Raw genomic sequence first — 19,296 nt, 5'->3', positions numbered from 1 at the left:
TGCTCGAGTGGGCGCAGGATGGACCCGAGATCGTCCAAAGCCACAGGGAAAATGGTGGAAAATTCACCGTTGTCATTGCCAGAAAGAGCCACTGATGTTACGGTTTTGTTCTTTTCTTAAGCTCCCAATTTGGCGTCATACTCATCTCCTGTCGGGCTTCTATTTCTGCATCTCGGCTAAATTCCTTAGACTTAACTTACTGGCCTCAAATCCACTGGACGGTTGCATGGCCTGTCTACCTCCTTATTACTACAGTAATTGCTTAGGTACTCTTATCTGGAGGACTCGTGATGAGTACCTGTCCGTTCAGTGCAGTTCACAGATAACTATGCTAAAACTCGACAGCAGAAGAAACACCAAGGGACCATCCCAGTGTTGAGACATTCCTGGTAGGGAAGGAACCCAAATGGACAGGCAAACAACTTTACATCAAAAATTGAACTGTATGTAGACTAATACCAAACATTTATTATGTTTTTGACATAATAATTTTGGCCATAATTATTTTGACTGCCTGTTAGTAATACCCGATATTGAAATATGAAAAAGGGTTGAACTCCTCTTAAAGTTCTATTAATATTGAATATGTCCTTAAATATTAGTCATTAATGGACAGAATAAATAAAATACTGCATTACTATAAAAATATATATATAACTCTATATTATAACTACTCCATAGTACACTTGCAAAGAAGATTCACTTCTCAGGAACTCAATGAAATTTCAGAACCATTTACGCCTACAGTTTTGTTAGATATCGGTATTCAACACAATTTAAACAGAACAATTAAATAGGAGCAGACAATTTGGGTTGCACATTTAAAGTGGCCCAAAAAAGCAGCTTCCAATATACTAAGAATATTGTGCAATGAGATATTGTTAAGTTAGTTCTTGACTCAAAAAGAAAAATAACTAGATTTCAACATTGTTTGGAAAAACAGGCATCATGTTTGCTCTCTGGGACTGAAGAAAAATACAGGTTTCTTCTACATCTTCAGTAGGTGCATGCACACAGATCTGATAAGGAATTGCACAGGCAGAGATGCTAAAAATTCATATGTAGAAGCAACATAAGAAAATCACTAAAAAGAGACATATCCTCAGGTGCTTACAGGGTGGCATTTTTGTGTTCTTCTAGCTTTTTTTATTTAAAAGGTTTCTTATTACCCCTAAGAGTTCAAATACAAACAAATATTCCTAATACTTGCTTCCAGGTCTATATAAATTCCCCCCAACTACACTATTCTCCTCCACTGAAATCAAATGTACGTCTGGCTTACGTAGGCACTAGTGCCGGGCGTAGCGAGGAAGGGCTCATAGTCATTCAACAGATATTTATTGCAAGATGCAAACTCTGTACCATGTGCTGGAGTACTAGGGACTGTGCAAAAATATATTAAAAAGGATAGCCAGCATCCTGATTTGTAATTTGAACAAATAAAGTGAATACAAATACAAATAAAGTGAAAAAGTAAAGAGAAAAAGGAATGGAATAAAATGATAAAATGAAAAGGAATGGGGAAATTATTTTTCTACTCTTGGCTCCTTCTTGCATGATTATCCTACTGTCGCTCTACATTTTTCTAAGTTACTATAAAAAGCTTAAGGACATGGTCTATCCTGTTTTTCGCCATATCTTTAACACCTGCCACAGTAGAGAACATAAATTTAAGCGAGTAAATACATAAATAGTAAGATGTCACACAAGAGAAACAGAAAACGCCTTGAGCGCTAAAACCACCACCGTGAACAACTATGTCAAGCATTAAGGAATCGGCTTATTGAATGTACCTGAAATAAATCATGTAAATGCTTTCTCGAATTTTTATTTCTTAAAATCCATCTTTTATGCCTTTGAAGTGGGGACTTCAGAAGTTTTGGAAGTGTCGCTCAGCGTCAAAAACTAAGTCTTTCAAGAAGATTTACAAAGAAAAGCAAAAACTAAATCTTTCAAGAGTAGTTCAGGCTAGATTTCTAGGTCTATCAAAACAGGATGTAATTTTGCATGTAAATATGCATGTAATTTTCTAAATAGTAAAAGGTTCTGTCTAACTATGTTCCTCTTGGACAGAGTCTGAGCAAAAACCAGATGCTGAAGGGAGGCCTCAAGTTTCTGAATTGCTTTTACCGAGGGAGAGGGGATCCTGGCACCTTACTGCCTAATCCCCCTGGACGCTCAGGCCCGCAGGAACCAGCAGCCGCTCGGTGGCTGAAACCAGGAACAGGTAACATGAAACTCCCTGGCCCAACACACACACCTGCCCGTGGGCTGACTCCCCTCCAGCAGATAACCCTGACCCCTTTAGAAACTGCAGAGAAAGCCAGGAAATCAGCTCCAAGGATTAGTGCCTCTGCTCGGCTTCAGGGGCCCCAGCCCACACCCTAATGGTTCTGAGAAGCTTCCACCGCCAAACCCAAGAACCAGAGGCCGAGGCCTGAAGGCTCACAGTGACCTGCCCAGGCTCTTCGCGGAGGCAAGCCGCTTTTCTCCCAACACCCTCTGAGAAATGCAAGCGATCTGTTCAGGATGGAACTGTTTTCCCCTCGCTGTACGTAAATTATTCATTACCCCCCTCCGTTTGCTCGTTTTGCCCTCCGTTTTTCTCTGTCTTCTCTCTGCTCTCGCTTTACCAGTATTTCTCTAAGTGACCTCAATTGCCTTGTGTTCTGCTCCCCTCAGAAACTTAAAGAGGAAACCGGATTCATTAGCCAAATTAGTGAATCATAGATTTCTTTTCAACATATCGTGGAGTAGGGAAAGCTGCTTTGTGATTCCTTACATATCCAGCTTTTTAGAAAGCAATTGTTTAAATTACTCTGTTTTAAACCTTTGAACTATGTCGTCTTTCTCTGACACGCTGATGTTGCACTGCAACGTGGGTTGTTATGAAAACCCATTTCTGTGGTCAGTGAATCCAAACGAACAGCAGGGGGCAGTAGCACACCAAGAATTGTGGAAACTGCGGGGCTCCCAGAAACACCGCTGAATTGCTGCACTGGGTCTCTGGCCGCCGCCGCGATGAGCTCAGCTCTCAGATGAAGCCTTTTGTTTTGTGTCCTGTTTTACAATGCACTGTTCAGTTTTCTATGAGTTGTGACTTATTCGGACAGCATTTCACTGTGACAGTTTAGCTTAAGAAAAAGAAAGGCGAAGGAGAAAAAGGAGCAAAGGAGAAGGAGAAAATTGATATGCTGCCAAATGAAACACATAAAGACAAGGAAGAAGGCATCCTGCATATATTTAAAGTTTGTCCCTTCTCTCTTCCCATCCACTTGAATCCTGAACACTGTTTTTCTGGATTCCAGACTTGATTCACCCCATCCCTGCCCCCATACACACACTCATTTCATTCCACCTTCTTCTGCCATAGAGTTTTCAGTTAAAACAACAAATTTCTTTCTAAAAAGAAAAAAACTGTTTTCAGCCAAATACTTGACTTTTTGAAAGAATTCAGAAAACTTCTCTGTCGTGTTCTGGCCTTTGGTCAAGCTTCCCAGTATAGAATCTTAATGTTTTTATACTTTTTGAACTTTTACTAGTCAAGACACATTTCATATATATGTTTCAGTAAAATTCTTCCCCTGTAAACTGACACCTTCAGATAAATAGTGAAAAGCTGTAGGTATGGATCTCTGTCTGACTTGTTTGGGGGCAGAATATACAGTAGAAAGTGAAACATCACAGATTTGGTGAATATATTCAAGGATTGTTTCCACTGTCTTGGAAAGCGTTTAGTAATCCAAGCCTCAAAGTCAGCAGAGAAGAAACTAGTTTCATGCATAATTTGAGTTGGACCTCAAAATATAATACCCATAAGGCTGGCTTCCTTTCCTACCTAGACTGGAATTCCCAGAGTTACTAATGTATTCCCATAGAGTTATTAATTTATGTTTGTGGGATGGCAGAAGTAATATTATTTCAACGCCCAGCGCCAAAATTCCTACTATTCTCCCGCGTCATCCACTCTAGTCACACCAGCCTCCTGCTCTTCTAGGGAAACGCACCAGGGAGCCTGTGCCGCAGGGCCTTTGCCCCAGCTGTTCTCTCCTCCAGGGTAAGTCTCACCTCACTTATCTGCATGACTCATTCCTTCATCTACTAGAAGAGTTTATGCAAAAGTCACTCAGCAAGGCCTTCTCTGAGCACTTATTTAAAATGGAATATCCCCCCAGCATTTTCATCCCCCTTCCCTACTTTATTTTCCTCCGTCATCGAATATGCTAGATATTACATATAAATATAACATGAGATATCTGAGACCAAACATATCAACCAAGAGAGGGCTTAAGTCTGCTATTAAAAGGACAAAAAAATTGGTTCCAAAGCAAAAGCCAAATCTCTGCAGCAGATAAAAGACAAAGACACACCTAAAACAAAAATAATTCAGACCTGCTAACCGTGAGAGGGTGAGCAAACGTACACCAAGGAGATGCAAAGAAAAAGAATGAAAGAATTGAGATTCTGAAATCCAATTAAGTGGAATTCAGACCAAAAACCATTACCAAGACAAAGAGCACCTTACAATGCCACCGGCTACAATTCACAGTGAAAATAAAATATTTATGAAAGATTTGCAGCAAATAACACAGCAGCTTCTTTCATATAGCAGCAATTACAAGAGATTCAAAGAGAATGGAAATACTTAAAAATAGCAGACTTTAGTACACTTCTCTGAGTCCAAGACAAAAAACTGTATGATTGACATTTATGTTGACTCTATAATTTACTTATAGAGATATGTATGCCTCAATAAATTACATTAAAAAATGCAAATAATATTCTCCATCAACAATATGATAAAAGTAGGAATCCATAACAATCAAAATATAAGAAAGCCTTCCTAACTTGGAATTTTAAATTTTTCTATTAAACATAGTCAGGTTCAAGGGGAAATAGCAACTGATATCAAGAATTTCTAGAAAAACAATAATGAAAACATGATATCAGAGTGTACAAGGTGACACTAAAGAGAATTCAGAATAAAATGATTTAAATATTTATATCAGTAACAATGAGAGAAATAAATAAATGAACTAGACGTTACACTCAAAAAGCTAGAAATATTTGGGGGCTGGCCCAGTGGCATACTGGTTAAGTTTACACACTCTGCTTTGGTGGCCCAGGATTTGCAGGTTCAAATCCTGGGTGCAGACCTACACGCCACTCATCAAGCCATGCTGTGGTGGCGTCCCACATACAAAGTAGAGGAAGACTGCCACAGATGTTCGTTCAGGGCGAATCTTCCTCACCAAAAAAAAGCTAGAAATAGTTAAGTTTTGCTCTTTTTTTTCCACTTTGGATTTAACTTTCTTTTTAATTAAGCAACCTAGATTTGAAAACAACCTGAAGCAAATAAACCTAACTTTATTAAATTGCATTTAGAACTTCTACAATGAGTTATAATATTGGTACTGTTCATTTGAAATTATATTATGGGAAAAAGTAACCAAGCAGTTATGTTCATATTATTAGGAACCAAGCTTTTCAGCAGAAAGGAGATCCAATATAAAATCAAAAAAGTTAAGTAAAAAATTCTATAAACTTTCATTAGAATTGGATATTGGCACAAATTTATGATTTATCTTTCTTTGAAAAACTACATATTTCCTCAATCTTGTATTGAAAACTCTGAGAAGTAACGACAAGTCGTTTAGCTATGAATATCTTTAAGTGCAAAGATCAGGGTAACCAAATACCATTTTCATGGGAAGCAACGACGAGTCCTTTGAGAAGTGGCTGACTCTATGTCTGGAGCCGTGAATGAGACTGCCCCATAGGAGACTGGGACTCTTAGAGTGTCAGAAAGCAAGGAGGCCTTTGCGCAGGATATTTGCAGTTGTCAAATGAATGCAGGAACCTAAGGTGGGCAATCTGACCTTTAACATGAACAATCACTGCAGTCATATAAAAGTGTAAATAGACATGCCAATAGAATCGACAGAAAACTCTGAGAAGACGAGATTCAATACCTAGCAAGATATAAAATTACACGTAAAAATCAATATCTTCATATATTTAAGCTATAAGCAGTTAAAGGGAAAAATAGAGGAGCTGACCCCATTTACATTACCAACCAAAAAGAAAATACCCTAGGAATAAACTCAGACAAGAAATATGCAAAACCTGTATGAGAAAAATTTTAAAGCTTTCCTAAAAGACGCAAAACTGGGACTTGAATAAAAGGAAAAATAAAACTTCCTCTTCAATAGACTAATGCAAACTCATAAATTGATACCAGTTTTTTAAAGTATTTTTGGAAGTAGATTCTATAGTTTACATGGAAAAAGTAAATAAGCAAGAATATCCAAAAAACAGGAAAAAAAAAAAAAAAGCATCAATGAGACAGGCCCAGCCAGCCCTCCCAGATACTGGAATATATTATACAGTTTCTGTAATTAAAACAGTATAATATTAGCACATGAGTAGACAATCAGATCAGTGGAAAAAATAGGAAATATAGATATAGACCCAAGTACAATGTGGAAATGTATGTATGTGATAAAAGTAGTATCTCAAATCACTGGGGGGGAAAAATAGACTCTTTCAAATCAAACATTCTCAGAACAGCTAAATAGTCCTTTGAAAACAGATAAAATTGGATATAACATCACTTAGGTGGAATTCCAGCCAAAAAAACCCCGAAAAATACTCAACGTGTATCCTCTAATGAGGAACCAATCAGAGTATCCAAATTGAAGGATATTCTGGAAACCACTGGCCTGAACTTTCTAAAAAAGTCCGTGCCAGTAAAAAACAACAAACAAAAAAGGCAGAACAAGTGTTCTAAATTGAAGGAAATTAAAGAGACTGGATAGCTAAATGCAGTATGTGATCCTTGTTAAATCCTGGGTTTATCTTTTACAAACAACAACAGAGAAGGAAAGATTCTTGGGGGACAAGTGAGGAAATTCGAATATGGACTAATAAAATTATAGTGAGATAACAATGGTGGATTCCGACTTCCTGCGTACGTCTGAAGACCCTGATGACACATTTCCTACGGACACTGCAGTCTGAGTCCTCCTCAACAGGCGCGATTGCGGCCCGCCCTCCCCCACACACAGTTGGCAGCGTCTGGAAACATTGTTGGTTGTCACAACTGGAGGAAGGGAGGGGTGGCACTGGCATCTAGTGAGTGGAGGCCAGGGGCGCTGCTAAACATTGTACGATAAACGAGACAGCTCCCATCACCCCACAACAAAGACTCATCCTGCCCCAAACGTCCACAGTGCCGCGATCGAGAAACCCAGATGCAGGAGGCTTCCCTTTTCCTTAGCGGATATCGACTGAGATGTGAGGCTGAATTCAATGAAACTGGTTTTTCGCAGGTCAAATATTGGTAATATTTCAGGCGGGAGGGTTATCATGTTCACAACTAACTCTCAAATTGTTTAGCAGAAAACACTGCACATACATGGCCCTCCGCGCGGACTCCCCTCCTCCCCGGGGACCCGAAGGTAGCACCCCTCCCGGGGCGAAGAGCTGACAGGCGAGCCTGCGCGGTGGGAGGATCCTGCGAGAGGCCACTGCGCATGCGCCGGCGGCCTGCCGCACCCACGCGGCGCTTCTGCAAAAGTTACAGACCGCCGGGTGGCCGCGCGGTGCGGTCACGCGGAGCTGCCCACCCAGTAGAGAAGAAAACTCCCGTGGGGCATCGGCTTCTTCGGGAAAGACAACGATGCTTCCCCCGTTGAAGCCCGGAGTCCTCCTCCTAGGCCATCCGCCAAGGGCTGCAGGGAGCGTGGCTCATCCTTTCGGAGCCCCTCCCAGGAAGAGTCAGTTGTGTGTGGCCCGCGGTGCCCGGCCGTCCGTTCCAGGCTGGACTCTCCAAGGTGAGTTTTCACTCTCTCTTTAGTGGATTCCCACGTCCTGTGTCTGACGAGCTGGGACAGTACGTCTCGTGACAGCACGGACCGAAAGTGCCCGGGCAGGCGCGTTCCTCCCCCGGCTCCTCGCCAGCAAGCGTGCGCCCAGATAGCATTTTGAAATACCTTCGTGTTTTTCAGCCTAGAGTCTCTTAATCAAGAAGTTGGCAGACTTTTTCTATAAAGAGCCAGATAGTAAATAGTTCAGGATTTGCAGGCCGGGAACGGACCCTGTCGCATATTTGTCTTTTTTTTTTTATTTTTTAACAACCGCGTAAAAATGTAAATACTGCTCTTAGCTGCTGCCCTTACAAAAACATGCGGATTACACTGATCGTTCACTTTACCGAGCACGGCGGCGGCCAGAGCTTCGGTCAGGCCTCCACCCCTTCCCAGGTCCGACCACAGTTTCGCAGTAAGAACTCAGGTTGCATGAGGACTGTGACCCACCAGGTGTCCTGGGCTCCACATGCCCAGCCATAGTTCACAGTCTTTTGGGTCCCTCCACCTGCACTTCGCTCCTCTTCCCTGCTCGGTGGCCAGTGGAGAGTTCCTGGCCATCAGCAGCGCCATCAGGAAACCTCCAGACCAGCAGCCACACCCTCCTTCACTCCCTTCCGGTCTGGGAGCAAAAACCAAAGTCTTTATTTTGTGAATAAATTAGTATAAAAGTAATACAGGGGTATCTCAGACAATTGTATTTTATAGCATTTTTTTCCTAGTGATAAATGTAATAAATGTTCACTCTGGTAATTTGGAAAATACTGAAAAGTTTATAGAAGAAGATAATTCTCTGTAATCCCAACCCACAAAAAATAACCCAAATGTGTATATATTCTTTTAGTCCGTTTTTTCACTGCGTACTAAAGGACAACTTACTGAACAACTAGATTTTTAAAAATATTTCCTAGTAAACTTTTGTTGAAGTACAAAATACAGAAAATAGGCAAACTACAAATGTACAGTTCGGTAAATTTTGAAAGACTAACACAGTCATAACCTTGCAGCCACGACCCAGCTCAAGAAATAGACTGTTTCTAGAGCCCTTCCTCCCCCTGCCCAGTCAGGGGCAGCTTCTCCCCAAACATAACTGCTGCCTTATCCTCAGATACCTATATAGATGAGTTTTGTCTGTTCTTGAATTTCACATGAAATGAATTATTCAGTAAATATTCTGTACTGTTTCATTTCTTTCACTCTATATTACATGTGAGATTCATCCAGGGTGCATTAACAGGTCTCCTTTTTTATTTTATGTTGTATGGCATTTAATTATATATATGAATATACCACAATTCATCCTTTATGCTGTTATTTTTTAAATTTCAGCTATATTGAGATATAATTCACATATGATACAATTTATCCATTTAAAGTGTCCAACTCAGTGGTTTTTCAGTGTATTCACAGGTAGGTGGGACCACCACCACAGTCAATTTTAGAACATTTTCATCACCTCAAAACAACTCCATACTCTAGCTATCACTGCCCTGACCCTGCACTCCATCTTTTCCAGCCCTAAGCAACCACTAATCTACTTTTTGTTTGTATAGATTTGCCGATTCTGGACACTTCCTAGAAATGGAGTCATATAGTATGATGTCTTTTGTGACTGGTCTCTTATACTTTTATTGGACGTTAATGTTATTTGCAGGTTTGGGGGTATTTCAAATAATACTGCTGTGAACATTATATTACTTACCTATATATTATATGTCCTGAAGACGCATATCTCTATTGGGATATATACCTAAAAGTGGAATAGCTTGGACATAGGTTCCGCTTAGGGTTAGCTGTATTTGATAGTGCCAAATACTTTTCAAATTTACACTCCCACCAGCACTCTATAATGAGTGTTTTCATTGCTCCACACCCTCACCACCGTTGGGTGATTCTGTGGTTTCAGTTTACACTTCTCTGATGACTAATGAAAAAGAGCATTTTCTCATGTGCTTATTAGTCGTTTGAACATCCTCTGAAGTCCCTTTTGGGTCTACTCCATTTTTGTATTGGATTGTTTGTGTTTTTCTACTTGATTTTTACATTCTAGATGTGAGTCCATTTTCATTTGAGTGCTCCAAAAAAACATCTCTTCTTAATCTGTGGCTTGCATTTTAACTATCTTCTTAAGTTTTAATGTCAGTTTTCAATTTGTATTGAAGTCTGATTTGTCATCTTCCTTTATGCTTAGTGCCTTTGCTGTTCTAAGAAGTCATTGCCTGGAAGGACCTTCTCCTCTGTTACCATCTAAAAACATAACTGTTTTCTTGTTTGAATATTTAGATCTACTATCCATGTAGAATTGATTTCGAAGTATGGTGTGAAATAAGGGTTAATTTTGTTTTCATATAGCTGTCCTGTTGACCCAGGTCCTTTTCTTGAAAAGACCATCCTTTCCCCACTGCTCTGCAGTGTCACCTTTGTCATAAATTAATAGAAACATAAATTAGTGCAGATGTTGGAATGAGTAGACAAGGACTGTAAAGTAAACATCACAAATATATTAAAGAATCTTACTAAAGATATAATAGAGGAAGAGGGAGGGGATTTCAAAAGAGATACAGATAATATTTTTTTAAAGTAAAATGGAAATCGTAGAAGTGAAAAATATAATTATCTGAAATTATTTGGGATTGTCAATAGGTTGGGCACAAGGTCACTAGAAATGGTCCAGATTTAAGTGCACTGAGGAAAAAAGTGGATTTTTTGAAGAAGAAGAGTGTCCCTGAGCTGACATCTGTGCCAGTCTTCATCTATTTTGTATGTGGGATGCCGCCACAGCATGGCTTGATGTGTGGTGTGTAGGTCTGCACCCAGGATCCAAACCCACGAACGCTGGGCTGACAAAAGTGGAGCTGAAGAGCTTACCACTATGCCACCGGGCCTGCCCCAAAGAAGCAGTTTTTAAATAAATACAGCATTGATGAGTCATGGAATAGGTATCAGGTGGTCTAACATACATGACATTGTACTTCCAGAGGCAAGGAGAGAGAATATGGGGCAGAAAAATATTTGAAAAAATATTTACAAAAACTTTCCAAAATTGATCAAGTATATTTTATCTGGGATGTTTGTTTACTTGTTGTCACTGGAGAGTAGATCCCAATAAGCTCGCCTGCTATGAATGGAATCTATAAGTTAGTGTAAATAAAGTTTTACATCTACCGAATGAGCAGCAGGGCATTTTAAAGTTGCACAAAATGTGGAAAAACTACCTTGTTGAGTTGAACTGTCCAGAGCATTTTTGGACTTTTAATATAAATGTTGCCTCCCCACTAGAGGTCTGTAGTACCATCCCAGTCATAGTGATGAGGATCGAGGCTGCCCCGGGGAGAAGCCCAAGGCTTTCTGCCCTACATACCATCTATATCATCCTTCAGGAAGCATAGGACGTCCTGACCTGATCGACCTGATTCTTATCCATAGTTACAGGACCACCCCATAACCAGACCCCACCTACACTGATACCATTTTAACGACTTTTTTTTTACATGATCTTTCCTTTGTCTTGTAAAGAAATAACTCACCTATCTATGCCTCATAAATTTAGCTCATCACTGCCCGTGGATGGGTCCTGTCCCAGTGCTGCAGCTCTTTACTGCCCGTGGGTCCTGTCCCCTTGCTACTCCATGCTATCCTCTGAATAAAAGAGCACTACTACCAGACCTTGAGAGTCCAAGAAATCTTTCTTTCAACTCCTCGGCTCCCGAAGCCCACATCAATAGTGATACCCAGATGTCTTCAGAGTTTTTCCAGATATCTCCTCAGTGCACAGCATGGCCCTTTCCCCAGCCCCTTTCTCACCTCACCTCCCAGACAGAGTTCACGTCTCCAACCACGCTGGCCTCTCTCCATCTCGGGTTTTTGGGATTGTTTTCCCTCTTCCTGAGTGCTCCTCATATCCATGTGTGCTTTCTCCTGCTCAGGTCTTTGTTCATGGGCCAGTTTCTCGGTGAGCCCTGTAGATGAAAGAAAACAAAGCAAAAACCGTGCACATACTTTCCTCTACTCCTAGTTTACTTTTATTTATGGCATTTATATGAAATGCTGTGTATTTGAGTTATTAATTTGCTTTCCCCACCAGAAGGGGAGAGGGGAATTTACCAGTTTTGTTCTCTGTAGTGTCTTCTATACCTTGAATGACTAAAAAATTATAATTGTTAACGTTTTTCTCAGGGCTGGCATGCCGGCAAGCTTAATGTATTCCTGAAAGCCCCCTATATCTTTCAGGGCATTGCTTCAGTTTTTCATGACTAAGAAAGCCCTGCTAGTATTCCAGTAATTTTTACATTTTTTAAGGTGTGTTTGAGTTTCTTAGAAAAAAGTCTTACAGCACTAAAAACTCCAGCTTTTTACCAAGGAGAGTAAGAAATGTGATATTGTGGTTTCCAAAGCAACAGAAAGCTTTACCTGGTTAAACAGACGGCAGCTCCTCCTTGTTAAATTGAAGCATCCAGCCAAACAGCCAAAGGCTCCTCAGGAAGGAAAACGGCTTAGAGCTGTCATGAAAGAAATTTGCCTATTCAATTAGAATCTAATTTGTACCAACTTTTTTTTCTTCAGGCCATCAGGCTTCAGGATGGATGATGAACTTTCAAAAAGGAAAAAGATGGAAAATCGTCGAAATTACCATAAACTGTGCTGCCAGCTGACTAGGTGTTTCTTTGTAGCACGTGCAGAGTCAAGGCAGATTGTATTCCTGCATTATATAACCTACCAGCAACCTACTTACCTCCTGTCTTAATCAAGGTTATTCTTGAAAGCAGAGCCTGAGACAGAGGTAGCTGCATGCTCTTTGGGAATGTGATCCTAAGGAGCACGAATGAGAGAGGGGAGTGCAGGGAGCTGGGGGGGCAGAGAGTCAGGCAAGACAAGGTCGTGTTATCACGTGGTCCGCTACTGTTGTGGTTACTTAGCGCAGAACCTCCTCAGGATTCTTATTAAACTTTATCTCAGAACTGGCTGCCCGAGGGACGAACAGGGGAAGCATTTCTCTGTACTGTGTACTGAGGGCTGCTCCCATGGGACGTTAATTCCCCCATCCCTATGGGTTGCAAATACAGGAGAGCCTCCTGGTACCAGAGCGTCACACAGTGCCGCATCAGAGAAGCCTGGGGACAGGAAGCTCGGTTCTTGGTCCCTGAAGGGCAGCACTGTCTGCACAGAGCAGGGTGAAACCGGCCCAGAACTGTCCACTAGAGCTGTGGCTGGACTCGGAGGTTGAAGAGATCTGCAGCGGGGCGCACGAGGCAGCTTATAAGCCTCCGGAATGTGCTATCAGCCTTGTCTAGATCTCTTTCCTCGCTTCCTCCTATAATCAAACTTTCAGGGTCCAGCACAAGAGTGGCAGAAGGGTTAGATAGGGAAGTTAAATGTGTTAGAAGATGTACGTTACTAACAGTTGTGACCTTGAGCAATGTTTGTAAGAAATAGAAAGTGACACTAGAACTGGGAAAATTAAAAATGATTCTACTTGAAACATGGGACCTTTGGGTAGAGATAGTAGATATCTTCTAAACTCATGTAATCTCAGAAGCAATTATGAATTTTTGGAGAAAAATGGAGAAATAAAATTAACCATTTCTTATATGTCTCTATGAGCTTTATAAATCAACGTCATTAACTTTTCTCAAGATTTCCCAAGATATTTCCCATCTCAAGTACCCCACTGTCAAACACTCTTGATACGGAGCTTATAACCAATGAAGAGAAAATTGGTAGAAACAGAGGAAGAAAAACATTGGGATAATTTACATCACATAAAGCATTGGCATTAATATTGGTTGGAATAGGGGAACCTGAATGCTGTGACTTGGGGTTCCTCTGTGAGGTCCGTGCTCCCTGGAATAGTTTTCTCTCTGCCTGCACCCCTGTGATGTCATCCTCCTCCTCTCTTGCTTGGTCTGGAATCACCACAATAGGATAAAACCTTTGAGTTAGTCAATTTGGTATGCCTTGGGCTCCGGCTATTTGCTATATATTGGTGCTGTACGTATGAATAAGACGATATAAAACATCCAAAACTTTCAGAATACATAGTTTTTTAAGGTACCCTCAGAACATTTACCAAAACCGACCATATGATTGATCACAAATCATCTCAACAAACTTCAAAAGATTGAAATTTCAAGGGCTGGTCAGGTCGCACAGGGGTTAGGTTCACATTCTCCGCTTTGCAGCCCTGGGTTTGCTGGTTCAGATCCTGGTTGTGGACCTACGCAGTGCTTGTCAAGCCATGCTGTGGCAGGCATCCCACATGAAAAGGAGAGGAGGATGGGCACAGATGTTGGCTCGGGGCCTGTCTTCCTTGGCAGGAAGAGGAGAATTGGCAGCAGATGTTAGCTCAGGGCTAATCTTCCTCAAAAAAAAAAAAAAAAGAAAAGAAAAGATTGAAATTTCATAGAGTATGAATTAACCCAGAAATCAATACTTAAAGATTAAAAATTTCTCAAATGCTTGTAATTTAAGGAACATAGTGCTAATGATCTGTGAGTAAACTATAAATCACAGTGCAATTTAGAAAATATTTTGAGATGAATTATAAAGAGAATATATCAAAACTTGGCAGATGCCATGAAAGCAAATGCTTATGGGAAATTTATAGCTCTAAATACATATATTAGAAACTTTACCAAAAGATTGACTATCCGTGTTCCACGAAGCCAGGAAAAAAGTTGTGGGAAGCAGCTTCTCAGACATTGGACAACTGCCACAAAGGATGATCAGTGAGGGAGGCGAGCCAGCTGACCCTACACTTGCCCTGCCTTCTGGGGTAAGCGCTGGAGGACATTGCGGGAGCAGGGGCTTTGGCAGGCCAGAGCAGTCTTGCTGAGCTGAGGAGACAAAGATTGCGGTTGAGTGAGACTGAGATGCCGAGTATCAGCGAGGACGAAGGTATATGGAGAAAAAAATTCCAAAAATCTACACACCAATCCTTTAGTGTCCATTGCTGAGCACTAAGCTTAATTCCCAAAACTAGCACGAGAATGGGCAACATTACTTTCCATCCAGCCATACTGGACCATCCCCACTGAGAACTCCAGACATTCACTGGAGGTCCGAGGAAGGTTACACCTTAGGTAAAAAGCAGGCATAAACTAGCCTGATAGTAAAATCTACGCTAGACTTGACCCCTAAAAAAGCTTAAAAACAAGCCTCGATTATGAAGCTGAGCCACAAGTATCAAACTACCTGGCAGAACAAAGTCTAAATTCTTTCGTTCAGGTCCTCCAAGAAGCACATGCAAAAACGGGATTAAGTTTACGAGAGATTTATTTGGGGACACGCCTATGGACACTGAAATAGAGAGGAAGTCAGAGGAAGCAGAGAGTCTTCAGGCCACGTATCATGTCTGACCCCTTTGAAGAAAGAGGGAAGGAAGGAGGGTTGAGCAGCAAGAGTCTCAGACTGCAGCACAATTCCAAGAAAGTCTATGGTCAGGCTGATGAAGAACCCTCCAGCCCAAGTTGACCATCAGAGGAGTATCCTACCTCACAGGAATGGGCCTGCCTTAGTACACCTGCTCTGCTCACGTTCTAATGGGAACAACCCATGGGAACTGTAGCCCTGGCATGAAAATATCCATGGATTCCGAGAGCAGTAGCTGGGGCCCTCAGTCAGTCAAGCTCCCCTCAGCAAGAGATCTGGTGGTCATGGCTATTACAGTCCACCCCTTGTGCTGCATAGCTCTGCTCAGGGAGCAAGTCCTCCATGGTTCCCGTGGGGTACCTCTCTTCCTGAGAAACACTTAGAAAAGGGAGGTTAGTAGGATGAAGTGCATTCCCTGTCACTGCAGTTGATCCAAGGGCTGCAAGTGGTCCTCATCTCCTCCTCCAATATCCCATTTTGGATTCTTCTCACACTTGCCAATCACCCAGTGGTTTACCTGATGATGTGGTGCAAACGGTCATTCCTGAGAGTCTGAACCCTTAGTAATCATGCCCTTCTTAGGCTGGGTTTGCCATATATGGCCGTTTGTGTCGGTTCACAGTTCTAGTGGGGCAAGAGAGCACCAGGAGACACCAAGTGGATCACGTTGAGATCCACACATATCCCTCCCTGTCCCATTGTGTAGAAGCAGCCTGACCTCCTGCTCACAGTGGTCAATTTCTCTGTAAATATGGTGATTCCTCACCTGCACGCCCCTAGACACAAGGAGTACAAAGTGCCCTAGTGGCAACCATTTCTTGTAGCTCAGTTGGACCCTGACTGTGCTCCTTGACAAGAGCATGCCCCTTTTTGGGAACCAGGACCTTTCAAGTTTACAAAGGGCAGAGTTGCAGGGCAGGAAGCACAAATGCTTCCAATAATGTCATCAGGAGTGTTATAAATGAGGCCATTCCTTTTGCCAACACATTGCACCCATGTATCCTTAAAGATGACAACCCATGCTTTCAGAATGTTGCCTCAAAGTTCATACTTTAGCTGTGTCTTTAGAAGACCATTCCACCATTCCGTGAGGCTGGTGTCATGGATGAGGCTGCAGCGTGGTGTAGTATGTGATAAGACCAGGGCGTTCCTTTGTCATGAGCCCTCTCTCGCACCTTCACCACCATGAAGTCGCTGGATACTATAGCAGTCCTTTTCGTGGTGCTGGCTGAGGCTCTGCAGGTAGAAAGGCAAACCCATACCTGGATTAGGTTCTGTCCCTGTGAGGACAAACTACTGGCCCTTCCGGGATGGAAGAGGCCCATTACAGTCAACTTGCCACCAAGTGACCAGTTAATCTTGCGGAATAGTGTCATATCAAGGGCTCAGTGATGGTCTCTGTGGCTGACAGGTTAGACATTCAGAGGCTGCAGTAGCTAGATCAGCCTTAGTAACTGAGAGTCCACGTGTTGGGCCCATACATAACTTCCAGCTCTGCCGCTGTAGCTACTCCATTCATGTGCCCATCATGCCAGTTCAGAGTGTCTGATGACAAAGCCTGACCAACCTCAGCTGGCCAAGACATTCTGTTTATTTGGTTGCTAAGTGCCCTTCCTTGACGGATGCTTTCTGGGGGGTGTTAATGTGTGAAACAAAAATCTTCACACTCTGTCCACTCCCATATGTCCATCCACATACCTCTACACCAGACTTCCTTGGCTCCGATTGTCCAGTCCTTTTCCATCCAGGCTTTTGAACAGATGGCCAAGCCATTAGCCACTGCCCAGGAAACAGTACATATTCTCACCTGGAACAAGTCCTCTACACAAAACAGATGCCCGGGTACACCACTCACAGTTCTGCTTATTAGAAAGATTTGCCCTTTCCACTGTCCTTCAGGGCCACTCCTGGATGTAGCTATAGTGTAGCCAACTGTTTCTGATGCTCTTTCCTGATTGGGATTGAGAAGAACACATTCACCAGATCAATGACCCCATGCTGTGTACCCGAGCTCTTCTTAGTCTCTAGTAATGAGCAATACCACATCTGCACAGGAGCTGCAGTCAGGGCAAACACTAGGTTACACCTGCAGTAGTCTAAAGTCATTCTACCCAGTATCTTCAAAGCCCAGACTGGGAAAGTAAATGGAGAAACGATGGGGACCACCAATAAGCTCCACCTCCCCCACCCCAGCCAGATGTTTATGAATTGTTATCTTGGCTTGGGTGAGGAAGAGTTTCAGAGGTTTCCATTTGGCTATCCCCATTATGATAGCTCTTACCCTGTGGGCCAAAGGCTTTATGTGTATGTTGCAATCATTTCTAACCATACACTGAGGCACTGTGGACATGACCCCTTGTAGGTCCATGGACTCAGTGTCCACTGTGAGCCAGACTTTAGCTACCACAGGACTTGGTCCCCATGACCCCCAAATTAAGAGGGGGTCCATGATGTTGCTTTGGGTTTCCAGGTATCAATGTCAACTCACCCTACTTCCAACAGTCCTTGAAATGTCTGGATATTCCCCTTTCTCACTGTACAGTCACCCTAGTATTTGGCCATACTTCCATCTAGGGAAGAACTTGGTAATTCATAACACTATGTGCGTGCCACTGTATACCAGAGTCGTTCCTCTGACGAACCTGGCCACTCTTCCAGTGTGGGTTCTGTATCTGAAAATTGCCTCAGGTCTGGGAACTAAGCAAGGGATCGTGATTTTTCACTGGGGCCAATGTCCTCAGCCTCTTCCTTTTCCATTTTTGCCTTACTGATTATAGATGTTAAGCACCATCCTTGTTCCTTACCCATCTATTTTTGACTGTAGGGTATTATGTTTAATAATCATCTCCCAAACACCCTGAGGGTCAAGCCCCCTTGACTGCCCCTCCAACTTTACCAGTTGTTACAGTAATTATGGCCTCTTAGCTTTTGGTAAAGTACCAGTCCTCTATGACTTCAGGGCCCATCACTCCCAAGTGACATTAACAAGCAATCAGCCCTGGTCTAAAGAAGAGAGACACCAATGAACCTGTGATGCTCATGCCCTCTCTCAGGCACATCTTGGTGGCCTTAGTGAATCATGTGTCTTCTGGGCCCTGCTTTGGAACAAAATCATGTGGTGGATTTTTCTAGTCGCCTAATATATCCACTCCAGCATGACCACTTCCCTCAGCCTCTTTATTGCTGCTCCTGCCATTTACCAGGACAACCTGGACTTTTCCACTTCACTTAGTGTTGACCATAACTTTATCAGGCTTCTAAGGGCTACCCTATCAGTGAATTTGGCCCATTCCCTGGGGTTGTTTGCTAGAATGATAAATCCTGTTCCCAATAAAGTGCTCCTAAATAAATCAGTTCTTGTTTTTCTAGTCTTACATTCTGGCCCCCTAAATAAAGCACCTTCAAAAACCAACCCTAGGAATATTCCCCTGGCTCTTGGTGGTACATGCTATTTCTTGCAGCTCCTTCAGCGTATAAAATTTTTCTTCCCTTATCCAGCCCAGCACTTCTCTATTGAGGTTATGCTGGATTTAACTCTAGTCGTCTGCCTGGCAGCCAGGAAAGAAGACGAGGCCCCTCATGAGAAGGCACATAACTGTTGCCTTGCCAAGGAGGGGCCTTTGCGGTATCTTCCACCAAAGGGGAAGTCAAAAGCTTTCCATAAAGTACTATTCATTGTGGAATTCTTCCAACCATTTAAGAAGAAAAAAATACAAGCTTAATTTTCCTACTGAATAGGAAAACACAAATACTTCCCAACTTGTTTTAGGAGATGGGCATAATTTTGATATCAAAACCTGACAAGGACATTACAAAAAAAGGAATAGTAGAAATAATAAAAAGGCATTATAGTTGGAGCCAAAATAAAAGATGGAGTGTCAAATCAGAGTCAAAGACTCACGGGAATAAGAGATTTTATCCAGCATAAAGTTTTGCTAATAATCTCGAGAATACATGCAATCAAGAGGTGCAGGCAAGGCAGAGAGAAGCCCTGAACACCGTCCGTGGCCCCCAGGTCCTTCCTCTTGCATTGCATGAGCTATTGAGCCAAGCTGGAAGG

The 19,296-nt window shown here is 42.3% G+C and overlaps 2 long non-coding RNA genes across 13 annotated transcripts in view; one reads left to right on the top strand and one right to left on the bottom strand.

Moving 5' to 3' along the window:
• Nucleotides 1-4,542: 4,542 nt before the first annotated feature.
• Nucleotides 4,543-19,296, bottom strand: part of LOC139077047 (uncharacterized) — a 31,353-nt gene continuing 16,599 nt past the window's right edge. For 5 of the 11 annotated variants that reach the window (XR_011529228.1, XR_011529230.1, XR_011529221.1 and 2 more), the window contains 4 exons: nt 16,288-17,187; nt 14,501-14,701; nt 13,667-14,226; nt 8,078-12,367 (listed from right to left, as the gene is read on the bottom strand). This is a non-coding gene — a long non-coding RNA (uncharacterized lncRNA). Of the gene's footprint in view, nt 12,368-13,666; nt 14,227-14,500; nt 14,702-16,287; nt 17,188-19,296 lie in introns of all 11 variants that reach the window. The other 6 variants (XR_011529229.1, XR_011529231.1, XR_011529223.1 and 3 more) reach the window with 5 other exon arrangements.
• Nucleotides 7,170-13,457, top strand: LOC103559325 (uncharacterized). Of its 2 annotated transcripts, none has more exons than XR_011529219.1 (3): nt 7,170-7,296; nt 7,402-7,835; nt 12,432-13,457. It is a non-coding gene; the product is annotated as an uncharacterized lncRNA (long non-coding RNA). The 2 variants fall into 2 exon arrangements; XR_011529220.1 differs by having other exon boundaries at nt 7,176-7,296; nt 7,399-7,835.

This window comes from Equus przewalskii, chromosome 18, assembly GCF_037783145.1.
Source record: "Equus przewalskii isolate Varuska chromosome 18, EquPr2, whole genome shotgun sequence".
Taxonomy (NCBI): Eukaryota; Metazoa; Chordata; class Mammalia; order Perissodactyla; family Equidae; genus Equus; species Equus przewalskii.
This window is presented reverse-complemented; position numbering and strand designations above follow the sequence as displayed.